Source organism: Bubalus bubalis, chromosome 2, assembly GCF_019923935.1.
Source record: "Bubalus bubalis isolate 160015118507 breed Murrah chromosome 2, NDDB_SH_1, whole genome shotgun sequence".
Taxonomy (NCBI): domain Eukaryota; kingdom Metazoa; phylum Chordata; class Mammalia; order Artiodactyla; family Bovidae; genus Bubalus; species Bubalus bubalis.
The window spans coordinates 171,417,136-171,432,765 of NC_059158.1; positions in this window are offsets into that span (position 1 = coordinate 171,417,136).

Here is a 15,630-nt window from a genome sequence, read left to right on the forward strand (position 1 = left end):
TTTCACTTTTCACTTTCATGCATTGGAGAAGGAAATGGCAGCCCACTCCAGCGTTCTTGCCTGGAGAATCCCAGGGATGGGGGACCCTGGTGGGCTGCCGTCTATGGGGTCGCACAGAGTCGGACACAACTGAAGCGACTTAGCAGCAGCAGCAGCAGCAGATAAAAGGGCTCACTCAGTACGTTGGAAAGGACTTGGCCCAAATCAAATGAGCTTTAAAAAAAAAAAAAAACACAAATAAATAAGATTAACACAAAAATTCCATGACAAAGTCTCAAACTTTTAATACGAACAGGATCTGAGCCTGTGCTTCTGTGACCCTACCCTGCTTGCAGAACCTTGATCCAGTACCTATTCCAATAAAGTTTTATTTACAAAAATAGGCAGCCAGCCCATGAGCCATAGTTTGCTGAACTGCATGAAAACGTTACTGAGTTTCAGGGCACCCCTTCCATTCTGTGTGCAAGGTGAAGCCGCACTGGCCTCACCCAGGATCTGGGGGTGGGCGATCCTCCAGGGCTTCCCAGGGTGCTCGTGGCATAGCCTTGTGGCCGAGGCACTGGACCTGCCTGTCTGACCATCTTCAGCTCTCCAGAGACTAAAGGAGCAATGTTGTTCACCTTTGCACGAAAAAGCTGCCCCCAAAACTTAATGGCTTAAAACAACAATTTATGGGACTTCCCTAGGCTTCCCAGGTGGCACGAATGGTAAAGATCCACCTGCCAATGCAGGAGACATAAGAGACGCAGGTTCATTTCCTGGGTAGGGAAGATCCCCTGGAGGAAGGCATGGCAACCCACTGCAGTATTCGTCTCTGGAGAATCCTATGGACAGAGGAGCCTGGTGGGCTACAGTCCATAATGTGGCAAAGAGTCAGACATGACTAAGGCGACACACTGGTGGTGCAGTGGCTAAGACTCTGAGCTCTCGGTGCTCAGGTCCAACCCTTGGTCAAGGGACTAGATCCTACATGTGGCAACTAAATCCACATGTGGCAGCTAAAGATCCTGCATGCCACAACGAAGATCTAAGACCTGGCACAGCCAGATAAATAAATATTTTAAAAATTTGTGAGTGTCGCAGTTATGTGGATCAGTGATGGGGCTGGGCCCAGATGGCCAGCTGTCTCGGGCTCAGCTGGACCTAGGTGCACATCTGTGATCAGAGGGCAGTCGAGGGCCTCAGGTCTGGCAGCTGGCTGTGGGCTGGATGCTGGGTTCACCCTCCGGCAAATTAGCTCAGGCTCGTTTGCCTGGTGCTCTCAGGACATCTGCAATGAGAGAGATCAAGCCCACATGCTGTTCAGGTTTCTACCTGCATCACATTTGCTGCTCTACTATTGGCCAATGCAAGTCTCATGGCCAAGGCCTAGTCTCTGCAGAGGGACTAAAAGGAAACAAAGACAAACCCGATAGGACTTTAACAATCTGCCCCAGAGAGGGTGTTCAGAATTTACACATCTCAGAATCGAATCTTCCCGGATGAATTTTCCACCAGGGCATAACCTCTCCATTTTAATTCAGTTCAACATATTCTGGGGGACTGTTCTGCATTGGGTTGTGGGGGGTTGTGACTATGTTAAATTAGCATCGGTTAGCTTGAACCCTGGTGAAGGGAAAGTGCAATGGAGACAGTCCGGGGGAGGCACATGGCTCTCTTGGGAGTGGAGGGTCCCGGGAGGCGGGGCAGACTGTGTCACAAGGCCCTTGGGGAAGCCCTATTGGAAACTTACTCTTAGCTGCAAGCTGCAGGCTGCACTGGGCCATGCATTGGTGAGGAGGCTGGGATCAGTTCCAGGACCCTGCAGCCTCCCTTACCCACACAGAGCACGTGTCGCCGCAACATCCTAGAGAAGCTCGGTTAAACTTGAAGCAGGAGACAAAGTTCCGCTGGCCGGCGAGTTGCCATCCATCTTCTAGGAGGAATCCCTGGACTCTGCGGATAGCCAGGGTTCCGGGCAGCCATCAGTGCCAGATTGAAGCCATGGGCAGATTTCCAGGAGGTTGTGGAATTTGGAGAAAGTCAGGTCTAGAGACACCTACCCAGAGTCGTAAATTAAGGTGTCAGTTGAAGCCTGGGAGTGGATAGACTCTCAGAGGAGAGGACTGGAGAAATAAGAAACCTGGGGCAGAACCAGGGATGAGAGAAGGAAGAGGGCCTGCTGCAGGAGACAGTCTCCGGGGAGGAGGCGGCCTGGGAACACGTGCTCTAGAACCGGGGGAGGAAAGCAGTGCACGGAGGGTGGTCACCATGGCCAGAGCCGGAGGAGGGCGGGGCTGCCTGAGGACACATTCCAGAGAGCAGTCCTGGGCCAGAGGTCAGCCTGGCCCGGGAAGAACTAAGGTGACCAGTTAGATGCTAGAGGCATTGAGGTTGAGGAGCTTGGCTGGAGAAGGACAAGGTGATGGCATGACCTCTCAGAGGGGCAACTGGAGCCAAGGCCACCGAGCAGTGGACTTAAGTCGCTGGGAGCAGGGTGTCCACCAGGCCCTGAGCCAGGTCCACCTGGATGGGAGACAGTGGTATTCTGGAGCCAGCTTGTACCTGCTCGCTACATTTTCAGGAGTTCCGTGAGCTGGTGTTGAAGACAGCCGTTTCCAAAGCTCAACTTTTATAAACTTAAAATTAGGGATTTCCCTGGCAGTCCAGTGGTCAAGACTTCGCCTTCCAATGCAGGAGGTACAGTCTCGATCCCTGGTCAGGAAGTTAAGATCCCACATGCCTCAGGGGCAAAAAACAAAACAGAAGCAATATTGTAACAAAGCCAATAAAGACTTTAAAAATGGTCCACATCAAAAAAGTCATTTTAAAAAATTAAATCAGTCAGTTCAGTTCAGTCATTCAGTCATGTCCGCCTCTTTGCAACCTCATGGACTGGAGCACACCAGGCTTCCCTGTCCAGCACCATCTCCCAGAGCTTACTCAAACTCATGTCCATTGAGTTGGTGATGCCATCCAACCATCTCATCCTCTGTCGTCCCCTTCTCCTCCTGCCTTCAATCTTTCCCAGCATCAGGGAATTTTCCAATGAGTCAGTTCTTCGCATCAGGTGGCCAAATGGAGCTTCAGCTTCAGCATCAGTCCTGCCAATGAATATTCAGGACTGATTTCCATTAGGATTCACTAGTTTGATCTCCTTGAAGTCCAAGAGATTCTCAAGAGCCTTCTCCAACACCACAGTTCAAAAGCATCAATTCTTTGGCTCTCAGCTTTCTTTATGGTCTCTTACATCCATACATGACTACTGGAAAAACCATAGCTTTGACTAGACAGACCTTTGTAGGCAAAGTAATGTCTATGCTTTTTAATATGTTGTCTAGGTTGGTCATAGCTTTTCTTCCAAGGAGCAAATGTCTTTTAATTTCATGGCTGCGGTCACCATCTGCAGTGATTTTGGAGCCCAGGAAAATAAAGTCTGTCACTGTTTCTATTGTTTCCCCATCTATTTGCCATGAAGTGATGGGACCTGATGCCATGATCTTCGTTTTTTGATTGTTGAGTTTTAAGCCAGTTTTTTCACTCTCCTCTTTCACTTTCATCAAGAGGTTCTTCAATTCCTCTTTGCTTTCTGCCATAAGGATGGTGTTATCCGCATATCTGAGGTTACTGATGTTTCTCCCAGCAATCTTGATTCCAGCTTGTGCTGGAATCAAATCCCTTATGATTATACAGTAGAAGTAACAAATAGATTGAAGGGATTAGATCTGATAGACAGAGTGCCTGAAGAACTCAGGACAGAGATTCCTGGCATTGTACAGGAGGCAGTGATCAAGACCATCCCCAAGAAAAAGAAATACAAAAAGGCAAAATGGTTTTCTGAGGAGGCCTTACAAATACCTGTGAAAAGAAGAGAAGCTAAAGGCAAAGGAGAAAAGGAAAGATAGAACCACCTGAATGCAGAATTCCAAAGAATAGCAAGGAGAGATAAGAAAGCCTTCCTCAGTGATCAGTGAAAAGATACAGAGGAAAACATTAGAATGGGAAAGACTAGAGATCTCTTCAAGAAAATTAGAGATACCAAGGGAACATTTCATGCAAAGATGGGCACAATAAAGGACAGAAATGGTATGGACCTAATAGAAGCAGAAGATATTAAGAGGTGGCAAGAATACACAGAAGAACAATACAAAAAAGATCTTAATGACCCAGACAACCACAATGATGGGGTCACTCACCTAGAGCCAGACATCCTGGAATGCGAAGTCAAGTGAGCCTTAGGAACCGTCACTACGAACAAAGCTAGTGGAGGTGATGGAATTCCAGTTGAGCTATTTCAAATCCTGAAAGATGATGCTGTGAAAGTGCTGCACTCAGTATGCCAGCAAATTTGGAAAACTCGGCAGTGTCCACAGTTTCTTTCCCAGAGAAAGGTAATGCCAAAGAATGTTCAAACTACTGCACAATTGCACTCATCTCACACACTAGCAAAGTAATGCTCAATATTCTCCAAGCCAGGCTTCAGCAGTATGTGAGCTGAGAACTTCCAGATGGTCAAGCTGGATTTAGAAAAGGCAGAGGAACCAGAGATCAAATTGCCAACATTCGTTGGATCATACAAAAAGCAAGAGAGTTCCAAAACATCTACTTCTACTTTATTGACTATACCAAAGCCTTTGACTGTGTGGATCACAACAAACTGTGGAAAATTCTTAAAGAGATGGGAATATCAGACCATCTGACTGCCTCCTGATAAATCTGTATGCAGGTCAAGAAGCAAGTTAGAACTGGACATGGAACAACAGACTGGTTCCAAGTTGGGAAAGAAGTACATCAAGGCTGAATATTGTCACCCTGCTTATTTAAGTTCTATGCAGAGTACATCATGGGAAATGCCGGGCTAGATGAAGCACAAGCTGGAATCAAGATTGCTGGGAGAAAAAAACTAAATAATTTCTATTAAAAATAAAAGTAATAAATGCTCAAATCTCATTCCTTCCTAATTTTACCATTTACCATTGTCTGCATCCTGGAGGGTACTTACACCATGTTGTATTAACATCCGTATAGGGGGAGATAGGACTTCCCTCACAGCTCAGATGGTAAAGGATCTGCCTACAATGCAGAAGACCAGGGTTCAGTTGTGGGCTGGGAAGATCCCCTGGAGAAGGAAATGGCTACCCACTCCAGTGTTCTTGCCTGGAAAATTCCATGGACTTTGGAGCCTGGTAGGCTCCAAATGGGGTCACAAAAGAGTTGAACGTGACTGAGCGACTCACACTTGCACTTCATAAACCGGGGCACCCCGCCCTCCCCACCCCCAGTGCAGCCTGAAGCAGAAGGTTGGGTGGATCAGAGACAAGGTGGAAGGAGCAGGGCAGTGTGTGTTCCCTGGCATGGCACACCCTAAAGATGGCAAGAGAAAGGGACAGGCGATGGCTACATCACTTCACGACCAGGCCTTTGCCCTGCCGGAGCCTTCCGTCTGAGTCATGTGCCAACTGAGGGTGATATCAAGTGACCCCAGGTGTCCTTGGACACCTCCCTCTTGGCACACTGCTGCTGCTTGCCCTTCAGCAATCTCCGTGCCACCTAGAAACACACACACTGTGTATGCTCAAGGGTGTGACCCTGCTCCTGCCCACTCATCATCGTGGCGGGTCAGCCTCACAAGGAGCCAGGAGGGCTTCCCTAGCTACACTCCTAGGACTTTGTGATCTGGTTCTTCAGTGCCCAGGTGGGGACACTGGCAGGGTCAGGAGCAGATAAGTGTGGATGCCCTGCTCACACCAGCAGCACTCAGGCCAGGCTTGATCTCAGGCAACAGCATCTTCAAGAGAGAAGCCAGGCAGAGGGTCTCAGTGACTTGTAAGTCCAGAGGGGCAGAGTCTGGGTGTCCTGGAGACTGGTTGCACTGGGAGAAGACAGGCATAGAGCCTGGTTAAGTTGTCTGAGCCAAAGACAAGAAGAGCAGGAGTAAAAGTGGCCAGGACATGAGCTGGGGAGACACGAGCCCCAGAAGGAAGGCCAGTCTTCCAGAGCCCCACCTGGGAAGCTGCGTGACTAGGGGCTTGGAGCCTCCTGGGAGCACCCGGTCCTGGGGCTTGAGGATCGATTTATAGCCTCGTGTGAGCCTCCCAGCTGGACTGTCTTCTGGGGGAGCCCAGTTTCTGAGCCCAAAGTCCCACAGACAAGACCCCTGGGCAGAGAGGCCCAGAGGCTGGGAGAGTGTTGGGCGTGGGCTCCCAGGTAGGGAGTCAGTGACCAGGACTTGCCATTGAGGGCATGGAAAAGACCCTGATGCTGGGAAAGATTGAAGGCAGGAGGAGAAGGGGACAACAGAGGATGAGATGGTTGGATGGCGTCACCGACTGAATGGAGGAGTTTGAGTAAACTCCGGGAGTTGGTGATGGACAGAGAGACCTGGCATGCTCCAGTCCATGGGGTCGCAAAGAGTCGGACACGACTGATCGACTATACTGAACTGAACTAGAGGGCGTGGAGTGGAGGGAGGAGGGAAAAGTGAAAAAACACAAAATTCAGGCAAAAGGAAGGATTTCTGAGGTATCAGGGACCCTGAGGTGGGGCTCATGGAAATAGGGAGGGAGGTGGGAACCTGGCTCTCACTGGACCACCTTGGAACACCAAGGAGAACAAGTCCCCCATCATCAGAAAGGGATCCGGGCTGGGCCAGGCCAGACCCTCCCCTGAGCAACCTGAGCGCCTGCACCTTGTCAACTGGACCGTTGTCCTGATGACTACAAAGAGAGGGGAAGAATGGAGGTAGTCGCACTTCCATTACAATGACTTCAAGGAGGATTTAGCACTAAGAAGGGTGCAGGGGGGCAGCCAGCGAAGTAGAGCCTTGACCCACAGGCTGCAGAGGCACCACCAAATCTAGGGGGTAGGGCAGCATCACCCAACATCTGGACATTGTGGACGTTGTGACGCTCTGCCGTAACATCTGAGGGCCGTCCCACCTTTGCCTGGGATTCCTTGACGATCAGAAATTGGGATACTACCATGATAGCTCAGCTGGTAAAGAATCCACCTGTAATGCAGGAGACCCCAGTTCAATTTCTGGGTCAGGAAGATCCACTGGAGGAGGGATAGACTACCCACTCCAGTACACTCGGGCTTCCCTGGTGGTTCAGATGGTAAAGAATTCGCCTGCAATGCGGGAGACCTGGGTTCGATTCCCTAGGTCGGTAAGATCCCCTGGAGGAAGGCGTGGCAACCCACTCCAGTATCCTTGCCTGGAGAATTCCGGGGACAGCGGAGCCTGGCCGGCTACAGTCCATGGGGTCACAGAGACTCGGACAGGACTGAGCAACTAAGCACAGCGCAGCACACAGGATGCCTGAGCAGACTCCCCCCAAGTAGGGTGGCATCTCCTTCCCTACCGGCAACCACATGGTCCAAAGGGAAATCCCACTCTCCGCCTTGCCCCTGCCCTCTGAAGTCATGCAGGGCAGGAGGTGGGCTGGAGCCTCAGGGGTCAGGGCCCCTCTCCCTCTGGACAACATAGCTGAAGTGCTGGCTGCCCAAGCTGAGTCCCCTGAGATGCCACTGAGGAGGAGACAGAGGCATGATCCCTGGGCAGAGTCTGCTTGCAGATGTCTCCAGCAACACCGTGACCTTTTCTGCTTACCTGGGCCAGTAAGTCACCAACAAATCCCTGCTTTGTTGATTGGTTAATGATTCTTCAGGTTGGGTGTCACTTTCGTGTATGTGTTTGCATGCTCAATCACTCAGCCATGTTCCAGTCTTTCATGACCCCATGGACTGTAGCCCACCAGGCTCCTCATCCATGGGATTTTCCAGGCAATAAAACTGGAGCAGGTTGACATTTCCTTCTCCAGGAGGGTGTCACTTACTAGCAACCAAAACAGTGACCCCACCTGCTTAGATGTGGGCTGCCGTCAGGCTCTGCTGGCCACATTACTCCCAATTTTTCTTCCAAACCCACCTTCTTTTAAGCAGCTGGGGAAAAGCGTCTCTAACTCAACTTGAGAATTTTTTCTTGTGCAACCGCCCTCCCTCCCACCCACCCACACATGGACGTGCTCCCCACCCAGCCCTCAGGAAGTGTGGTCTGATGTTGCGGCTCTGCCCCTCAGCGTCGGGTCCCTTCAAGGAAATGTCATCTGATTGTGTCCCTGGTGATGCTTCAGCAACAAACACTGCCTTACAAAGTTCCAAACCACTCACCCTTGAATTCTTGTGAGAACAACTTTCTACCTGTATGGTTTTTGCAAAATGGTGAGGACCCCCTCTGTAGGCTTCCCTGGTAGCTCAGACAGCAAATAATTTGCCTGCAATTTAGGAGACCCATGTTTGATCCATGGGTTGGGAAGATCCCCTGGAAAAGGGAATGGCTACTCACTCCAGTATTCTTGCCTGAAGAATCCCATGGACAGAGGAGACGGGTGGGCTATACAGTCCATGGGATCACAAAGAGTCAGACATGAATGAGCGACTAACACACCCTCTGTGACAAACACAAGACTAGGAAGGGACAAGAATGGGATCCATGAGGCGGGTATGAAAGTGAAAGTCGTTCAGTCGTGTCCAACTCTGCCATCCCATGGACCGTGTCCATGGAAGTCTCCAGGCCAGATTACTCAAGTGGGTAGCCTTTCCCTTCTCCAGGGGATCTTCCCAAGCCAGGGGTTGAACCCAGGTCTTCCGCATTTCAGGTGGATTCTTTACCAGCTGAGCCACAAGGGAAGCCCTGGGGAATCAGCAAAAGGAGTTAAGGTGGGACCAGGAGGCCACTGCAGGCCAACCTCAAGGTCTTGTGAGGACTAGACTCCCTCCACAGCTTCCATCGTGAGGGTCAGGGTTTCCACAAGGATCCTGAGGTCACCATAAGGCAGGAGCAGCAGCAGGTCAAGCAAACTGAACCCAAAAGTCCAAGGTCATAAGTTGTAGTTAAATAACGTCTTCACAGAAACTCAGTCTGACCCAGGGATAAAATACACCACCTCCTTTTTCCTGCATGGCTCTGGCTAACAAAAAAGTTTTCTGCCAGAAGGTAAGGCACCCAACTGGTGCCTAGGGTGGGCCAGGCAGGCAGAAAATGCCCTCACAGGTGTTTCTACCCACCACACCCCCCGCCACCCCGAACGGCTCTGGCCTTGCCCTCTCTCTGTGTGTCCTGGAGCTGACCTTCCAGGACTGGGGCTCCAGGCAGCAACCCCCACCCCCTGTGCTGTGTGCTGTGCTGGTCATCTTCTGCTGTTAGAGCATCAGGTCCAGGACCCACTTTTCTTTTCTCCTTTGTTGGTTTGCCAACATCCATAATCAAACATCTGTAATCAGTGGCTCCCCCATGCCTGCAGTGACCCTCCCATGTGAGACATGGAGTATTTCCTGCCATATCAGCAAACAAGGACGTCACAGCCACCCATGATTGCAGCCCTGCAATATGAGCCAGTGAGCCCTGAGGAAACTCAGGAAAGAAAAGAAGGCCTGCCACCCAACTGCCATCAAACTGCAGTCACTCCCTATGGTGAGCCCTGAGGAAACTCAGGATGTGAAAACACAGGACACTGGGCCCAGATAGCTGAGGTGTATATCAAAGGAATGATTTCAATGAGCCCAGACTCCTGCGTCTTCCATACACAGAAAAGCACTAAATTCCTTAACTTGGGTTATCTGATTTTCTTCAATTAACAATCATCTTTTGATGTTCCAACTCCCTGCTCTTTGTTACAAACCTTCTATATAACCCAGATCCCCTCCTTGCCTCCTCAGAGCAGTTCTCTCAAGGTTGCTTGAGATGCTGCCTCCAGCCTTGAAGCCCTAAAAATTCCCACCAAATAAAACAAAACTTTCAACTTTTAGGTTGTGGATATTTTTTAAGTCTGCTCATGTTAAGGAAAGATCCTGGGTCCAATTGTCCAGAATCATATTGGGGGGAGGGGTGGGTGGTGGCTAGCTCTGAAAATAATTTTATCCACTCCTGCCCTTCACCCCAGCCCTCACCGGCCTGCTTCCTCCCAGCCCTCCTGTCTCATCTTTCCGGGGATCCGACCAATCTCCCAGTGCCTGCTCCAGACAGATGACAATCTGGGAGCGTGGAAGGGCACCAGGGACTCCATCCAGCGTTGAGGTCTAAGCAGCAAGAAGGGGACTGACCACCTGTCCCTCTCTGTCCCTGGGTGCCTCTGGCTCCTTAAATTCTGGAAGTGGAAACGGTATCCTGGGTCTAATGTCAGCTTCAAACCAAGACCAAACCAATTCAGAACCGTGGTCCCCGCATGACTGGGCCGAAATGGCTTGAGCCGCAAATCCCAGAGAGGAAGCTCCCTGTTAAAGAGGAAATGATTGTCTCAGCATCTCCCCTCCCTATATTGATGAGGAGAAAAGGTCAGGGGTTGGGAAGAGGAGAATGGGAAAAGAGCTGCCACTCAGAAGTGGGGTACTCTTGAGAATGAAGCCCCATGTCTTCTCCAGAAGTGGACCAGCTCAGCCTTCCATGGCCAGAGGCCTTGCTCTCCCATAGGGAGCCTGAGGCTATTTAGAGAGATATCTGTCCATGGAGAATACAGTGGGAATGATGTAGGAGATATGAATGATGTAGGGCTCCAGGTTAAACATTTACAAGTGGCCACCTATTTACATTTCCTGGGGCACAAAGAAGTGGATTTCAGACTGGATAGTCATCATTTCAGTTCACTCACTTAGTCATGTCCGACTCTTTACAACCCCATAGACTGTAGCACACCAAGCTTCCCTGTCCATCACCAACTCCCAGAGCTTGTTTAAGCTCATGTCCATCAAGTCGGTGATGCCATCCAACCATCTTATCCTCTGTCATCCCCTTCTCCTCCTGCCTTCAATCTTTCCGACCATCAGGGGATTTTCCAATGAGTCAGTTCTTAGTATCAGGTGGCCAAAGTATTGGAGTTTCAGCTTCAGCATCAATCCTTCCAATGAACATTCAGGACTGATTTCCTTCAGGATTCACTGGTTTGATCTCCTTGAAGTCCAAGGGACTCTCAAGAGTCTTCTCCAACATCACAGTTCAAAAACATCAATTCTTCGGAGCTCAGCTTTCTTTACAGTCCAACTCTCACATCCATACATGACTACTGGAAAAATCATAGCTTTGACCAAATGGACCTTTGTTGGCAATGTCTCTGCTTTTTAAGAGGCTCTGTAGGTTGGTCATAGCTTTTCTTCCAGGAGCAAGCACCTCTTGGCTGCAGTCACTATCTGCAATGATTTTGGAGCCCAAGAAAATAAAGTCTGTCACTGTTTCCATTGTTTCCCCATCTATTTGCCATGAAGTGATGGGACCTGATGCCATGACCTTCGTTTTTTGAATGGTGAGTTTTAAGCCATTTTTTTCACTCTCCTCTTTCACTTTCATCAAGAGGCTCTTTAGTTCCTCTTTGCTTTCTGCCATAAGGGTGTAGCATTTTCTGAGGCAAGATATGCAGGCTCCAGTTAAGGCATGTACAATCAGCCTCCTGTTTGCCCTCTGAAATGAAAGTAACAACAGAAACAGGATAAATAGTCATTGTTTGTTTCTTGTAAACACCTTGAGGTAACAGTCAAGGCAATAGTCAGGGCAATAGTCATGGCAAGGACAAAGAGGGGCAAAATCCTTTTTGAGTAAAAGATTAAGAGATCTCTGCTTCCCCCTTTTTTGGGACAAGGGAGACACTACACATGCACAGAAAGGCTCCTTGTGGGTCAAAAGTCAAGAGATAACACCAAGCCCTAATGAGTCTTGCTCCTCCCAGAAGCCTTCACTTCGAGATCCGTCTTGACTGAGGGGTGCGTGTGTACCCAGGAGAGGGTCTCAGGGTAGGTCAGGTGTGGATAAAGAAACCAGATAGATGGCCTGAAGGAAGACAAGGACCCGAAAGAACTGCCCTATATAAATGACTTAACCTCCTCTTTACTGTGCTCCTCATCACAAGATGGGATGCCCACACCCTTTCTCTCCCCATGTGCATCTCTGCTTTGCTTCTGTCTTAACTAAAATAAACCAACTGTTTCTCTATGCATTCTCCCACTTGCTGTTGTGCTGTGTTGTACCTACATTTACAGCTTCTGTCTCTGTGACAAATGCATTTTTTACTGAGGGCAAAGATCCAGGGAAAAATAGCCTCTAGCCCTTGCTGGTCTGGTGGCTAGGATTCCTGGTTTTCTTCCAGGCTACCCAAGCTCAATTCCCTGGCAGAAAATTAAGATCTCACTTCACATCACTGCTCACTGTTGCCTTGCCTGAGATCAGGAAGGGGCATTGAGCTCAGCTTCATTGGTCAAGCAGGACTGGGTGTGGGGTTTCACCTTCGCAAAGCAGCTCTAGCTGCAAGAAGGCAGGAAAGACCAGCAGAAAGGCGGGCCTCACAGCTTCATTTCTTCTGCTGTCCAAGCCCAAGGGGGAGGCCGCACAGGTGGGCAGCTGCATGCAGCCCAGACAACTTTGGCGCATGGCGCCATCATGTCTGTGCCCAGCTTCTCTTGGCAAGACTGGATCGGAGGTCTCTCAACACCGGACAGGATCATATCAGCCTCTTATTCCTGGCTGAAGGATGCCCTTCCACAGTGCCAGGAGCAGACTGGGGCCTCCACTGGGACAGTGGTCCAGCGCCCTGAGGTATGTATCACATGTCGTACTTGTTAACACTTTCTGGGCAGAGACCTTGCCCTGTGCTGGGGTTGGGGAGAGGAAAGCAAGACCAGCAGGGGGGCCATGGAAGGAGTGGGGGGCCTGGGGCTGGGAGGCTCGCCCTGGCCCAGGTGGAAGTCGGGGACCCACACCCACAATGGAAGAAGACCCTGAGGGCCCCTGAGGAGGGGTCAGGCCCCAGGAGACACAGGGCTGGGCTGCTCCTGCCTTTCTCTCCCTGGCCAACATCCCACGTGTGCTTTGGCCCCCTCCTGCCCTTCCCCACTCACCTCCATTCCTCCTTGGGCCTCCATTGGGACCCCAGCTTCCAAGAGACCTTTCTCACTCCTTTTGTCACAGCACTGACACCCTGGGGTCCTTGCTGGGAGCTCTGGGAGGGCAGAGAGGGCCTGGGCATCTTCCCAGTGTCCTGCAGAGTAGGCATGGTATACCTGAACTTGCATAAGTCATAGGGCAGGGCCGACACCCTGTCTCGAGAGCTCCAAGGTGCCACTTCATCTAGGACAACCCCCTGAGCCCCGCCCTTAAGGCCCCTCCTGGCTGGGGCTCAACTCTCCTCCCCACAAACCACACATCCCTTCAGGGAGCCCATTCTAGTTGCTTCTTCTTCTTTTTAGTGGTTTTATCTCTGAGGTATCATTAACATACAATCAACTTGATTGTGTCAAGTGTATGATGTGATCAGTTCTGATAGATGTGAACACCCACAACACCATCTTCCACAAGCAGCAGAGTGAAGAGATCTATCACTCCAAGAGATTTCCTCCAGCCTCTGGTAACCTTTTCCTTCCCCGCTCCCCATCTCTAGGCAACTGATTTCCCTGTCATTAAAAGCATGTTTGTCTTCTCCCAATTTTTATGTATTCACTAGAATTACTTTTGTTATTGCTGTTGTTCAGCCACTCAGTCGTGTCCGACTCTTTGCGACCCCAAGGACTGCAGCACACCAGGCCTCCTTGTCCTTCACTATATCCCAGAGTTTGCTATACAAAATTATACAACAAGTATTCTTTCTGATCTGGCTCTTTCACTCAACATAACAGATTTATTCCTGTTGCGGTGTGTATCAGTTTAGTCCTTTGTATTACAATACTGAGTAGTGTTTCGTTTTATTTTTTTAAGATTTATTTTTGGCTGTGCTGGGTCTTCACTGCTGCCCATGAGCTTTCATTAGTTCCGGTGCATGGGCTTTTCACAGAAATGACTTCTCTTGTTGCAAAGCGCAGGCTCTAGGCACACAGGCTTCAGTAGTTGTGGCCTCCAGGCTCTAGAGCACAGGTTCAGTAGCTGTGGCACACACTCTTAGTTGCTCCGTGGCATGTGCCATCTTCCCAGACCAGGCTTTGAACCCATGTCCCTTGCATTGTAAGGCAGGTTCTTAACTACTGAACCATCAAGGAAGCCCCTAACATTCCATTTTATAACACCACCATTGGTTTATTAGTGACTACAAATAAAGATGTCATGAGCTTCATGTCCAAGTCTTTTATGGACATGAGTGTTGTTTCTCTTTGGTAAATATTTAGAAGTCAAATGACTGGGTCATGTGTAAGTATATGTTTAACTTATTAGAAAACCGTTGGGAAATGAAATATTTCTTGCCATATCAGTCAACAAGGATGTCACAGTTGTCAGTGATTGCAGCCTTCCAATGTGAGCCAGTAAGCTCTAAGGGCACTTACGAAGGAGAAGAATGCCTGTCAGCAGGATGCAGCCCCTCCCTGTGGTGAGCCCCAAGTGATCTCAAGATGTGAAAAAACACAAGATACTGGCCCAGGATAGCTGAGATGTGTATGAAAAGAATGATTTCAGTGAGCCCAGACTCTTGCATTATGAGAAAAACCCCGATGCTGGGAAAGACTGAAGGCAGGAGGAAAGGGGACAGCAGAAGATGAGATGGTTGGATGGCATCAACGACTTCAGTTTGAGCAAACTCTGGGAGATGGTGAAGGACAGGGAAGCTTAGCGTGCTGCAGTCCATGGAGTTGCAAAGGGCTGGACACAACTGAGAAACCAAACAACAAGACTCTTGCATTTTCCCATACAGAGAAAAGTGCTAAATTCCTTAACTTGGGATATCTGATTTTTTTTTAAGTAACAGTAACATTTTGATGTTAACACTACCTGCCCCTTGTTGCAAAACTTCTATATAAGCTGACTCTTTCCCTCACCTTCCCAGAGCAGTTCTCTCAGGGTTACTTGAGATGCTATTCCTAGACTTGAAGTCCTAAAAATTTCCACCAAATAAAATATAACTCTCAACTTTTAGGTTGTGACTATTGTTTTAAGTCCAGCTGTTTTCTGAAGGTGTCACACCTGTTGACATTCCCAAAACCAGCAGTGGACGAGAGTTCCAGTGTATCCACCTCCTCAATAACACTTGGAATGGTCGGACTTGGTAATTCAGACCTTCTAATACACTGTAAAAGGATCACTTCCATCATCTCAGAGTTTTTTATTTGGTGATAAGTTCTAATTAAGTTCCAGTCTCTTAGCAAATCATAACTATACAATGTGACATTTCCAACTCTACTCACCATGTTTTACCTCAGATCCTTAGGCCTTATTTTGTTTGCTTGTTTGTTTTGTTTTTGCCACATTGCATGACTTACAGAATTTTAGTACCCTGACCAGGGATTGAACCTGTACCCCCAGAAGTAGAAGCTCAGAGTCCTAACCACTGGACCACCAGGGAAATCCCCTTATTCATCTTATAGCTGAAAGTGTGTGCCCTTTTATCAACCTCTCCCTATTTCCCCCACTCCTAGTCCCTGAAAACCACTTTTTTTTGTTTGTTTTTTGATTTTGACTTTTTAAAATTCCACATATGAGTGATAATCATGTAGTATTTATCTTTGTCTGGCTATTTCACTTAACATAATGCATTCAAGGGGCTTCCCAGGTGGCTCAGCAGTAAAGAATCCACCTGCAGTACAGGAGATGTAGAAGGCTCAGGTTCGATCTATGGGTCAGGAAGATCCTCTGGAGAAGGAAATGGCAAGTCACTCCAATATTCTTGCCTGGAGAATCCCATAGACAGA